Here is a 14520-nt window from a genome sequence, read left to right on the forward strand (position 1 = left end):
TATATCAGAGAAGTGGAGCAGGGTGACATTTACTGCCCTGAAGCTCCATTCTGTGATTAGAGACAAATCATTCAGAGGTTAGGCATGAGCCTACTGGCGATTCTAACATGGTCTAAATAGCAATTTTGGTAACTGCAATTTGCAATATGAACAACTTATATTATCTGATTTTTAAGCTGTCCCTTGGGCTTCTTCTCAGTTGGCAGTGGCATTACACAGTTAGTGGGGTGGAAGGACCTTCTTTTATATGCCAGGCCCTGAAGACAAGGGTGAGAAGTCCTGGACAAAATCCTATTCGTGATTTTTTAGGTCAGATCATAGTCCCTTGCAAAGGCTTTCCCTGGCAGGCCTCACCAGGGAAATTTGTCCTCCCCACACAGGCTCACAGCAAGCGCAACTGAAGGGAGTTGCAGTCAAGGATTCAGGCTCTCCTGGCTGGCCAAGCTCTTGCCGGATCTGCCTTCCTAACCCAAGGCCTTCCTCAGTTGCATCTACTGAGAGCTCCTCATTGGGAGAAGGAAGGGGAGAACTTGAAGATACTTTTCTCCACTCCCTGACTCATTATTCAGTACTTCTCCACTCCTAGATCCCCATCCCCCTTCCTTCCAGCCCTGGGTCCATGAAACTACAGGGGCCTTCTGTTCAGAGCTCCCTTGGCAGTGAGATGTCTGTCCCCCACCTCTGTGGACAGACCTGGTGGTGCCATTCCATGGGGGAAAATGGAACAGGGAGGAGTGAGCACTTTTTCTCTGGGTTAACCTCTTGCTTATACCATCACAGGAAATGATTCGAGGCTTCAGTCAAGGTTGTTGTGTTATTTGGCTACCGTTGACCCCTGGAAGCTCAACTCAGTTCTCTTAGCTCAGCTCAGCTCTTGAGAGGAAGGTAGAGCAAGTGTAAGGGGCTTCTGGGGAGTTAAAGAAAGAGAGAAGAAAATCAGGAGTTGGGAGGAAACAACTGGGAAAGAGAAAACCGCAGAACTGAAGGGTCAAAGAGAACTTGAAATTATCTAGTCCAGCTTTCTAAACCAAGCAAAAATCCCTTTTTGCCCAGAACATCATCCAGTTTGCTTGAACATCTCTGGTAAGAGGCCTCTCAACATTTTTTAAATTAAACATTTTATTTTGAAAAAGATTCGGACTTACCAAAAAAAGCTGCAAGATTATTACAACTAATTTCCATGTATGTGTGTGTATATGTGTCTAAAATTTCTATTATTCTTTATTTGTATATATTTTTTATGAACTATTTGAGAATAATTCAAGAGAAAATGATCCTTCACCCCTAAATTTTTCAGTATATTTCCTAAAATAATCTAACGCTAGTACAATTATTATCTACTATAGAATCCATATTCAAATTAGACCAATTGTCCCCAGTCCATCCTTTAGAGCAATTATTTTCCCATTCAGGATCCTATCCAGGATCAGGCATGCATTCAGTTATCAGGTTCTTTACTCTTCTTTAAACTGGAAGATTTCGCAGCCTTTATCTTTCACATGGCAGGTATTTTGAAGATTTCAGGCCCACTGTTTTGCTGAATGTCCCTCAGTTTGGGTGTTTCTGATTGTCTCCTCAAGATTTTTATTTGGGTAATGCATTTTTGGCAAGAAGACTACACAAGTGATATATGTCCTTCACGGCGCATCTTATCAGGATGTCAGTTTTTCCTGTTACTGGTGACGAGACGTTACTGATATGAGTGGTTGTGTCTATCATATTTCTCCACCGTAAAGGTACATTTTTCCCTTCTGGAATCAATAGATAATTTGTGGAATGGTATTTTTTAATTCAGTTCCCAAATGGTTTTCGCATCTACTGATTATTCTTACCTCAGTTGATTATTATGATTGCTGTGAAGAGATTTTTCTACATTTATTAGTTGGCATGCTTCTGTAAGGAAATTTTTCTCCTCTCTCCTGCCTCATTTTTTTTTTGTTTGTTTGTTTTTTGTTTTTTTTTTACTGTTCTCATTTTTGTATCATTATGAATTCATGGATTCCTTTTTATTCAATTGGGTTACATTCCTTTACTCTTAATATTAATTGAGAGATTTAAACTGCCCTGGGTTTGACCAATGTGAGCACTGCCAAACTAGCTCCTATGTCACATTAACATGGCCCTTTTATTTTTGGAATGATTCCTTATTTTCTTTTCATCAAGTTTTTAGGCAGTCTCTTCCAGTTTGGTGTCTCTCTATTAAAAAAAAATGTTCCATTAAGTTCTCCCTATCTTTAATTTTCAACTTTGATCCAAATATTGCCTTCTGGAATAAAACACAGAATGTGCTTTCTCTCTTCTCTAAATGACAGATTTACTTATTTGAATTTGTTCTCAAGTTTCCCCTAAGCCTTATTTTCTCCAGGCTAAATAAACATCTCCAGTTTCATTCAATACACAAAAATAAAATGGTGATGTGTGATTGGTACTAGGAAATAGAAAAATGAATAAGGGATTGTCTGTTTCCTGAAGAAAGAATCACCTTTGGGGACTGGACAAGTTAGGCCTAACTATAAAACAAGCACTGAGGCAATGATACAAGGTTTTGTGAGAGCACAGAAGATGGAGCTACCGATTTACACTTAGGGTCCGGGGTGGGAATTAGGGGAAGCTTGACAAAGGAGATAGTATTTTCACTGGGCCTTGAAAGATAAGGAGAGAAATGGGTCAACATTCCAGGTTGTGGGAATTGCATGAGCCAAGAGGCTTCAGAGTTTGAAAAGTCCCTTAGGGCATTGCTTTTGCAACCCATCAAGCATCCCAAGAGCCTTCCTTGCCCCCAAACCATTTGTCATTTTCTCTTTTAAAATGTGGTACCCAGAATTGAAGCCAACACTTCAGAGTTATTACTCTCCAGAACTAGCAAGCTCCCATTTGGTTTGGTGTCGGTGGCTTCTTAAACCTGGGGGCAAAACCAGAAGGTAAATCATAAAACAATAATGTAAAGAATATTAGTCAATTCCTCATTGCCAATCAAATATTCTAGACCAATCATTGAAGCTGATGTCAGGAGCCTAAATCTCTATGGGGAGGCAGTGGGCAAGGGGAGCTTGAAAGCTGGGAGAGCAGAAAAGAGCAGCAGTATTTCACAAAGGGAGAGGAGAGAAAATGGAGATAAGGGAAATAATTAAGAAGACGTAATTGGCATGTCTGTTTCTTATTAAGCGTGCTGAATAGATCATTAGTTAGGATTTTTGTTTTAAATTAGTCCTTCTTGTTTTACCAAAGCAAATTTTTCATCATAAAAAGACTCTTGGTTGGAGATCACTGATGTGCTCCCCCACTGCTTTCTCTAGGTCATTTCAGATAACAAAGAAATAATAGAGATAACTCATATTGAATGAAGTACAAATCATTTTGGAAATATTTGTTCCATGTAGGCTTTCATGGCTAATGAACAATCCAATTTAGGACCTAGAGTGAAAAAGTTTAATACTTGTCACAGAGTCTCTATTTTCATTTGCTCCCACACAATGTGGATAATTGTGCCAAGTACTTATCAAGGGAATCAAAGACCTGTTAGCCTAATCCATGGCTTCTTGGCCCATTCAGTCTCCTTTCTCTGTTGTTCCCAGGATGGCTCTATTTTGATGTCACGGTTGCTCCTTCAAGTCCTGCATCCAACCACCATCTGTTTCTGGGCTACTTCTGCTGCTACTGTCCAGGAGAGATCTGATTCATGCTGAGGCTACCGAGGGGGTGAGAGGATCCCAGATCTGAGAGACTTGGAAAGGGTCTCAGGTGTCTGCCAGGAAATAGTAACTCAGCTGGCAGAGAAATGGGCAAGAAAAAGAGCAAGAGGGAGGGCTCCTGGCTGGCAAGGAGCGGGACAGCATCACCCTCAGACTGAGTGGCCATGGCATTCATGGAGAGATGTGGAGATGTGCAGGAAGGGCCCCACAGCCAAAATATCACCTCAACTACTGAGTAGATAAGGTCAGAAATTCCAGCCCTGAATTCATCTTATTAGGTAAGTCCTTGTCCTCTTTCAAAAAATTCAAACAGGTCCACAGTCCCTTATCTGAGGCCCTTCAGTATTCACAATTTCTGCAATGTTAGGAGAGTAATAAGTATACATGCCACATATAGCATAATATATCTGTTTGGAGTCACAGCAGCATCTCACATGATATTTTGAAGAAAATGTAAAAATATTCACATTAAGTACAATGAATGAAGGCTATAAAGTGCTTCATGTAAATTCAGGTCAGATGTTGCCACTCAAAAAGAAGAAAAATTTTTATTTATTTTGAGCTTTCTGGATTTCAGAATTGGAATGAAGGATTATGGAATTCTTCTAGCAAACATATTTTACATGGATATCACTGGCCTGAAACCTATCTTAAAGCCAAATAATAATCTGGTACAAAACTTTAAGAACTTTAGTATGATAGAGAGACTCAAAGAAAAACATGCTTATGCAATTGTATGGAGACAAAATTCTTTTAAGTTGAAGAGGCAGAGGGAGAAATTGCTCAGAAGAACCTCACGGAAGAGAATAGAATTTTGCATTTTGTCATGTTACCAGAACCTTGTAAATCAATGATAGGATCATGGGCCCTCTGGGGAAGATGGTGGAGTAGGGAGCTCCAGGACTCAGTCCTCCCACCAAAACAACTATTAAACAGGCAGGAACTGTCTGCAACAGCTATTTAGAAACTCCAGAGGCCAGAAGAACACTGGACAGCATCCAGGGAAGAGCAGGAGGAAGAGGCTGATAAATTACATTAGAAAACTGTAATATAAAATTAACAATTAAAAAAAATACATTGAGCTACACCACGCAAACATGGACAAAGGTAAACCTTAGTTTAACTAAGCTGAACCATGGACTTCTATTAATAGTACAATTATAAAAATGTGCTTTCGTCGATTGTAACACATAGTCCACACCAACGCAAGGTTTTGCAATGGGTTGATATATGGGAATCCTGTATTTTATGCACGACTGTTCCGAAAACCCACAACTTCTCTAATAAAAAAATCAATGATAGGATAAAAGACATATGTGGATACTGAATGGATTATTTTATAATGAAGACAAACTCAGGAATTGTATCCCAGACACATTACTGGCTCAAAAGCATTCAATAAATACTGTTGCTAATTTAACCAATGGAGAAAAGACTTTTATACAGATTAGAAGGCAACTATTTAAAAGTAGATGAAAGCCAAAAAGTTTGCTTATGAGGATGGCAGGCATCACTCCTTTGAAAAACAAAGCATCATATAAGGTCTTATAAAAGATGAATCTGTGACCTTCTTCATTTGTATTCTTCATAAATTTATAAAATTTAATCTCAGCCTTCAGATCAAGGTATATCCATGCTTCTTAATCCAAATTTCCAGACAAAGGAGAAACCAAGTAATTCAGAATCTCAAGTGGGAATTACGCATTACCATATACCTATCAATGTTTCCCAGAACTGTAAGGAACCAGGCTATCCAAATGACATTTGTGATAGCTGAGTTCTAATACTGTGGCATTCCATTTCTGAACCTGTAGATGCAGGACAACTTCACTGTACTTGAAATGAAAGTCTTTAACTTTAGCAAATATGCCAACGGGTAATCCATCAGGCAAAAGCTATGGCCAACCTTTGAACTGCCAGGCAGGACCATGTACAAAAACTGCTGTAAGTCTGGCCCAGTCTTGAGGCATACATTTAAGAGGCTAGTCTACTACTCTACGAGGAACTGTGAGACTAATTGCAATGTGGTCTGGCTGAGTCTGTTCTTTCCTTTTCTCATTGGCAGTGCTATTTCTTCTTTCCATTTGATAGGACAAATTTCAGTTGGTGTAGAAGATCTTCCGCATTATGCATTGTTATTAAAGAGGTGGTTGCTGCTGGAATTATGATAATGAGTATTCAAAATCTTATCTTCAGTTTTGGGGGAGGACTTGCCTGGGAAACTGGTTTCAGTTCTGGCTTGCTGCAGGAGTTTGAGTCTTATGGGCAGATGCACCCTTTGTTACATATTGCAGTGCTCTGCCATTATCGGTTTTGTAAAAGTTTGAGGGAAAAATGAGGAAAGGAATTGTCAAAATTCCAAGAAAAATTTTGTAAATAAGCCATTCAAATAAATTAAATGTTCAAGTTGCATCTACATAGTCACAGAAGAATCAGTTTGACAGAGTTCAGAAAATATTTGCAGCTTTTGAGACTGCTTGTTGATACTGCTTACATGATTTACTTTAGCTCTTAATTAAAGAAAAAAAAATCTCTTCCATGAGATAATATGAACCTGGAGGCCTCTCCTTCACCAGTGGCCGGCACCTCCAGTGCCCAGAACAGGGCCTGGCAGCAGAAGGTATGGTGAGAACAGAACTCTCCCACCATCTGGAGGAAAGGCTCATTGCACATTTCTGGAAAGCAATTTGGCAAAGTGCATCCTCCATCTTATATGACATTTGTGGAAAAATTTACTCCAGAACTTGTATTAGAAAAAAATTGATGAAGAAATTACTCATGGATTAATTTCTCCTTCTTAAAGATAACCTCCATCCCCTCAGGTTCCGAGCACCTCATGTTCACTATCCCACAGATAAATCTACTCCTAGGAAAAGATTTTGATAGAGTTGGTCACACTGAAGCTCAAATGTCCGAAGGATCCTTTCCCTGTGCCATCAGCACTTGTACCACATGAGGTTCAATATCTTAAACAAAGGGCATCACTTCCAAGTTTCTTATTTTATCATCTGTTAAGAGAAGAAGTAGAGTGACTTTCAGCTCTGACACTCTGTGGCTCTAAATATGTAGTGTCATAATTGGCCATGTATTGTGGGAGGTGGGTAGTGAAAGTCTCATATCAGGGTGATTTTCCCTTCAAGTAACAAAAACAAAACAACCTAAGAGTGGTTTAGCCAATAGTCATTTAATTACTCACATAGTAAGAAGTCTGGAGGTAGGCAGTTTCTGGAATGGGTCACCAGTTCAAAATTGCCAAGCCACAGCGTCTCTCTAATTGGCTTGTCTTCCCACCACGGTTACATAAAGGTCTGCAGCAGCTCCACACATCATAGCCTCACATAACAGTGTTCAAAGGACAGAGAAAGGGAGAACAAAGGAGTATGCTCATAGGCTTTGCCCTGATTATCTGGGAGAACACTCTTTCCTGGAGCCCCCAGTTGACTCTTCGTACATTGCATCAGCCAGAACTGGGTCACATTGCCACCTCTAGTACAGGGATATCTAAGAAAATACATCTCTGTCAAAGGAAAACAAAATCCCTGTGACTGACAGAAACTAATCATGAATTATCCCCGAGGACTAGGCACATAACCGAACAAAATCGAGGTTTTGTTAGAAGGGAAGCAGGGAAAGAGTTCTGGAAGACAGTTAATAGCGTCTGCCACTGCCCTAGAACCATATCACAAAGGAGCCACTCTGAGCATTTGTTTTTGTGGCCAGTCACCCCCACTCCACGAACCAGTCAGTCCTGACCTGCAAATTCTCAGATGGAGAGGGAAGGTAGATGATGCCAGAGAATGGATGGTGACCTAAATTAAAAGAGAAACAGGATGTTGTAGGGCTAGGTTCCTAGTTTTATAGCTTGTCAGACTTTTTTTATTCTTTTAACTTGAATTTATTCTGCTAAATGTCTTTTTCAACTGATCTGCAAACTCAATAGAAAAGGCCATAGTTTTTTAGTCAGTGCTACTCTCTCATTGAAATGGTCCTAAAATGATTGTATTCAGTTTTATGTATTATAACTCAAAATTTCTACTTATTGCATGATAGCATGCTAAGAGAACAGATGATTTGATCTGAGGCTTCTTTCCTTTTTTGCAAACTAATAGTATCTGCATTGTACCAAGATTTGATCTGTGATTTAGAAATTGCTATTTTCCTAAGCTGGTCTTGGGATATTATCAAGATTTTTTAGACAGTCTTCATTTGGGGAAAGCAAAATTTTTGTATGAGGGCTAATTCAAGAAAACCAAAAATTTTTAAAGGATACGTATTTTTTCAATCAAAATAAACATAACTTTATTGTTTCAGATGGAGAGAAAAGGACTATTTTGAGGACATATAGTACCTATTGCATTCAGTAGAAGAATGTCAGTTTTTAAATTTTCACTAACTTTAGCTATTAAAATATTAATTTCTCATCATCTTTTAAAAGAAGCAAGCTTAGATGCATCTTTCTACCTTTCATGGTTTATAATTGAGTAGAGCTTTAGAGTTCACACACATTACCTCATGTTATCTTTCAAATTTACCTACCAAAAATATTACTACTATTACCATTCACAGATGAGGAAGCTGAGGTTAAAAAAAAAATAAAATGGCTTACCTAACATCACAGAATGTTAACTATGGAGTTAAGGCAACATTTACTCTGCCTATTATATGTCAAGCACCATACTGACACCTGGGAAATACGAGATAGTACTAATCAGCTCTAATATTTACTAAGCATAAATGTCAGGCTCTGTCCTAAGAATTTATTTGCATTACCTCATTTAATCCTCTAACAAATCTCTGAGATAGGAACTGTTGAATCCCCATTTTACAGATGTGAAAACTGAGGCCTAGAGATGTAAAGCAAATTGCACAAGGTCATACTACTAGAAATGGGGAAATGTCTGGCTCTTAGCCACTTAATAAGCACAGGCCTTTCTGTGCCTAGGTTGCTATTATATCTCCTCTGGTCAGGGGGCTGTTCAGGGGGCTGAGCTGTGCAAGCTGGAGCCACAGCTGGAATGACTGGCTGCCATGATATATGGCTGCTCCTTGCAGTGCTGCTGCAATTTTTCAACACTCTTTCATTGCCGTGATTGAAACCCAACTCATAGCAGCTGAAACAAAAAGGGCTGTGGACTGACTCATGGAATCCAAGGGATGGTTGAATAACAAAACCACCCAGCCCCTAGAGGGCAGAAATGCTGCTTGTCTCAGGTACCATCAGGACCAGGGATTTCAGTGCTGAATGAATTCTTGCCATCTCTTGATTTGCTTCTTTGTGTGCCGTTGGCTTCATTCTTTCTCTCTACAGATAGCTTTTTGTTAAATGGTAGCAATCTCAGACATGAATAACTCATGAAATTCATCTTTTGGCTTTTACAATCAGAGAGGGTCTGCTTCTTTCAGTTCTAGTTGGAAGAAATTCTACGGAAGGGTTCTCATTGACCAGGCTTATATAAGGATACAATCCCTGGTCCAATGGAAAGTAGCTAAGGAAACAGGATCCTGTAAGAACAAGTAAGATTTGACATGTACACTTGTGCAATATGTGCACTTCACAAAGGTGCCCAACCCAGGGAGCCAGTGAGGATTGAAAGGAAGCCCATCTCAGGGTCACCAAGTGAAGGGATGCCTTTTAATTCTCTCAAAGGCATTGGAATTTGCCAAACTGGGCATCCATGGGGTTAGGACCTTTTTGTCCCCAAAAGGGCACTGATCAGGCTACTGGCAGCCCTGTGTAAAATGTGGCAGCATGAAATGATATATTTACAGATGGAGGAAGAAAAGGGAAGTACTAATTTCAGAAAAGGGGGAGATGCTTGACAAAACACTGAATGGGAATTCAAATATAGGCCATATGCCAAGATTTCTTGCTTACTAACAATAAGTGAGTTCTTTTGAGAAAACTATTTCCATTTTACATACATTTTAAAAAACAGTTACACAATTAAGTCATGAAAAAAATGATAAAGTAATAGATGCTGTAGAGTAAAAAACACTGCATTTAAATGTCTAAACAGCACATTGGAGAGAAGCTTGCTACTTTCCCAGGCATACAACATCCCTTCTTTGAGGATTCAGAAGCTCTTTCACAGTGGATTTCAATTAAACAATTCATAGCCTTTATGTGAAAAGACAGTCTGACATTTACTGAGATGCCAGATAGTCTCCACTAGCAAAGTGCTACTGAAAGCAGTTCTGGTTACATTAAAATATTTTTAGCACTAGACTTGTTGAGCTGTAAAGATTTTTATTTTCTTTAACCATCTTAAGTGTTTTCTCACAGGTCAGAGTAAGATTTTCCCTGGAATACAGTTATACTATTTCTACCCAGCAGGCCCAGCAAATTCTCCAAAGCCATGGGCCATGTGGAAATGGTAAGACTGAGTGTGTCTAAAGATGAGCAGAAAGAGTCCAAACTCATGAGCTGGACCCACTTCAAAAGGCAAGTCAACCTCCAGCCACAACACAAAGGCCCAAGATGATTCTGGCATAATCAATTCCCAACTGGCAACCTTCTTCCCTGGAAGACACAAAAAAATCTCAAGAGTGTGAGCTTTGCAAAAATCATCAGATGAAGCACAAGGAAAAATTTGGATTTTCCAAGGACTAAAATAACAAACCAGCAGTTTTGTCTTGCTGCAGCTTCTTCCCCAGCTTAAGGAGCTTTCATATATTAGACTCTCCATTGGTGGCTTTCATGTTCCTTTCCTCCTCATTGTTAACTAGTTCATTTTCTCCAGTTGCCCTTCTTCCACAGCCTGGAACTCATATGTCCTTGATTTAACCACCTTTTTCTATTCTTTCCAACTGTTTCCTCTTTCCTAGCCTCTCCTAGGAAACGTTGCGCTATTACTTTGTCTGGACCAGGATAAATGAACAGGAGAGCAATGGAGAATCAGAGGAGTAGAAAAGTTGTAACAAAGATATTCAGGATGGGCAATATTGTCATGGTTCTCTCTTTCTCCTTCACTTCTCTTATTTTCTTATAATTCCCTCATCATCCATTCTCCACTTTACCTTCTTTTGTCTCTCTTTTTTCATCTTCTCTACCTATGAACTAGTCTTCTTTCCAAGAGTTTCTATTGTCAGGAAAGCTAACAGCCTGTTCAGTACATTTTAAATTTGATTACAGTTTGCTCACCTAAAACAACATACTCTTCAGCAAGTTGTAATAACGGACTTAAGGGGATTTGATGGGAAATGTGTAGTGTATGTGGAAGTCATTAGTCCATAGACAAATATTCTGTGCATGGAACTTGCTTTGGCTGTTCAAATGTAAGCACAAGTCACATATATCACTTCTGGGTGGAAGCTTTAAGAGCCAGCACATGCTTTACCATGTTGTCTTTCTCCCTGCTGCAGTAACTGACTACTTTTCAGAATGTGGCTTTCCCATCAGCCTTATTTCTGGAAGGAGAATGACATAAGCAGAGGCCCCAGCAGGCCTGCACTGGGCATGTAGCATAAAAAAGACATAAGACTTGTTCTTCTATGCCACTGAGATACTTGGGCTCTTTGTCACTATAGCACAATATAGCATCTTCACTGTTACAGTTCAGGAGCTGATAACAAGGCAGAAAAAATGACATGTTTCCTATGAAGTGACTCTTGTTGGAAATTTCCAATTTCACCATGAAATTGCAGCTTGCTGAAGTCAGAAAGGCAGGCCAGTGAAAAGAGTATTTTTAGTGTTCAGCATCTTAGTTTTACTTAAGCGTAAAGCGGGAAAGAACATGCCAAATCAATCACAGTGCTGCCTGGTAGCATCTTCTCATTCCCTGCTCTGTGACACTCAGCTGGGCCTTATGGTTCTTTGCTAGTGACCTCTGTGGATAGGGACACTGATCTCTCCGTTAATGGTATGTTGGAAGCAAAGGCAAGTCCTTCCCTAATTCCCCATAGCACAGCTGAAACCAAGCTGAACCTGTGCTGGTTATGGACCCCAGAAGAGTCATGATCTTTTAATCCAATCTCACAGGGTGGAACCTTTTGATTAGGTTGTTTCCATGGAGATGTGATCCACCCAACCTTTTGAGACTTTTTGATTAGATCATTTCTATGGAGGTGTGACCCTGCCCAGTGAGGGTGGGTCTTAATTAGATCACTGGAGTCCTTTAAGAGAGTTCACAGAGAGAAGGAGCTCAGAGAAGTTAAGAGAGAAATTTGGAGAGATGCTAAGGTATGTAATCCAGAGTTTGCACCTGGGAGAGGCTAAGAGCCAGCACAGACCCAGACACTTGGATATGAAGCCAGAAAGACATTTGGAGATGCTAAGTTAAAAGACGAAGCCCAGAGTTTGCCCCAGAAAAGCTGAGAGGACTCCCAGATGTTTAGAGAGAAATGCCCCAGGAGAACCAAGCAGAGAGCTGCGAGAAGCTAAGAGAGACAGAATCCCAGAGATATTTGGGAGAAAGCCATTTTGAAATGCAACCCAAGAGCAAAGGACTAGCAGAAGCCAGCCACATGCCTTCCCAGCTGACAGAGGTGTTCCGGACGCCATCAGCCTTTCTTCAGTGAAGGTATCCTCTTGTTGATGCCTTAGTTTGGACACTTTTATGGCTTTAGAACTTTAAATTTGTAACCTAATAAATCCCCTTTATAAAAGCCAATCCATTTCTGGTATTTTGCTTAATGGCAGCTCTAGCAAACCGGGGCAGTACCTTTACATAAGACTTTATTAAAGAGTTGAGGAATGTGGAAGCCTATTCTACCGTCTCTTCACTTACTCCCCCTCACCTAACCACATGGAACCTTCTGTGCCTCCATTACATTCACCACCCCTTACACTCATCTCAACAACAAAAATGCTCCAGTAATCTCCCTGCTTTAGATAACTGGCCCCAAAGAGAAGAAAAATTTTCCTTCTCCCCAAATGCTTACAGATATCCTTATTCTTACCCCAGGTCTGATCATTTCCCAAGATGACTGACTCTGGGAGCATCCATTACTTTTGAGGAGATGCCATCCTCACAGACATCTACCACAATATGATCTATGGCTCCAATAAGACAACCTCTCCATTGTACTAACAAGCATAAAATAGGCACTGCTGTGGTAACAAACATCCCAACCTTCAGTGACAATCACAGAAAATCTTCCTTTCTCATTCATATAAGTCTGATCTGCCTTGAATGGCTCTCTCACAATGCATAGATATACCATCTGGAAGCTTCCTGGAGCACTGTGGCAGGGAAAGGGAAGCTGGAGAGTTGTGGATTGTATCCTCAAACCGGTGGTTTGTAATATTTTTAGCATGAAATAAAGGAGATTGTCAATTGTTTTTCTTGGTAGGGATCTTTAAGCCTACATAATAAATCAGTATTTAAAACAAATTTCTTCATCTGATATTTCCTTATATGCTGCGAGATGAGCATGGCGAATCTTGCTGAAAACTAAAAATGCAAGAGTGATAGATTTTAACTGAGTTATTGTAGAATTAGATTGCTACATTTTCCCTCTATTATCACCAATGGTATTTTGTCATTTGTCAACTCCCTGCAAATATCTTTTTTTCTCCCATAAATCAAAAAAGTCTTCTTCAGGGCATACAGGAAAAGCTGTAATAACACATTTGATAGCTCTAAATAATTCTCTTCTATCAAGGTACACTGTGGATTTATTAATGGGAAACTCTTTGCATGGACCCTGAAAATAGCCAGTAACTCAACTTGTCAGCATTTTGATAACTACAGGCTTCAATTCAACCTGAAGAAATATAGGATTCAGTTTTCAGTTTGGCAGTTTCAAAAGCAATGAATACAGATGAAGAAATCTCTTCTTTCATGAAAAAAAGATGACAAATTATTATACATAGAGACTTATTTCTAATAATGTCATTTCAGTTTACTTTTCAATTGCTTGATATTAGAAGTATTTTCTAGGAATTGGATGAGAATTTAATTGCCATTTCAGAGCTCCAGAACCAGTCTCAGGGTCCAACTGAAAATCTTATCAGCACCTGAGGAGGCAATGCTGCCCATCCCTTTTCCACTCTTTCTTATCTTCTTTCTCTTCTCATCTTTCAAGTTTTTGCTAAACATCCCAGAAATGACTTTCTTTTGGATGGGAATTAACCATGATGTCAGGGTAGATGTCACCAGGTGTGACTTTTGTCTTGTCCCTCCTTCCATCTTACCTCCTTTAAGATTCAGATCAGGCTTCTTAGTATGAACCATACCTCCTCCCTTCCCTTTGCCTGGGTGAATGAGAAGAAATAGGTAGCCTTAGGGAGGACTGCAAGATCGCCAGCTGGAATGGGCAAGCTTCCATTTCCAGGGTGTTCTTCTCAATAGTAAGACCACCCTGCATACTGCAAAGCCTTTCTATTCCCATTGTCATGCCATTGGCACATGCTACTTGCTCCCTTACAACTTCACCCAGCTGCAAAAGTTTGGGGGTCCATCTCCCAGGGCACATGCTTCCATGGCATGATAAGAGTTAAGAGACTGCATGCACTTTGATGCTCTCTGCCTGTTAAGATTCCCCAATAATCTACTTTGGCTAGCACTAAGTGTTGTGTTGTTTATGATGTTAGTCCCACAACCGCCTTAACACTTAGGTTTCCCTTCTCTATGCTCCCATGCACCTCGTGCTTCCCTCGCATATCAGTGTAGTGTACTCACCCATGTACTCCTCTGGGGATGTATTCAGTCATGGACTCCTTAAGGGTAGGTACTTCATTTTATGTTTCACTATATCTAGAGAATCTAGCATGGTAGTTGAAAGGGCTCCATGAACATCATTGAATGAATTGTTGAATGGTCACAAGTTATGGATAGCAAGATCAGCGAATTGTTACCTCAGATACTTCTCTTCTAGATACATAGAT

The 14520-nt window shown here is 39.9% G+C and overlaps 1 pseudogene; it reads right to left on the reverse strand.

The window, feature by feature from the left end:
• Positions 1-5370: 5370 nt before the first annotated feature.
• LOC119540610 lies at positions 5371-13867 on the reverse strand (annotated as a pseudogene).
• Positions 13868-14520: the final 653 nt, after the last annotated feature.

Source organism: Choloepus didactylus, chromosome 7 (genome assembly GCF_015220235.1).
Source record: "Choloepus didactylus isolate mChoDid1 chromosome 7, mChoDid1.pri, whole genome shotgun sequence".
NCBI classification, from domain to species: domain Eukaryota; kingdom Metazoa; phylum Chordata; class Mammalia; order Pilosa; family Megalonychidae; genus Choloepus; species Choloepus didactylus.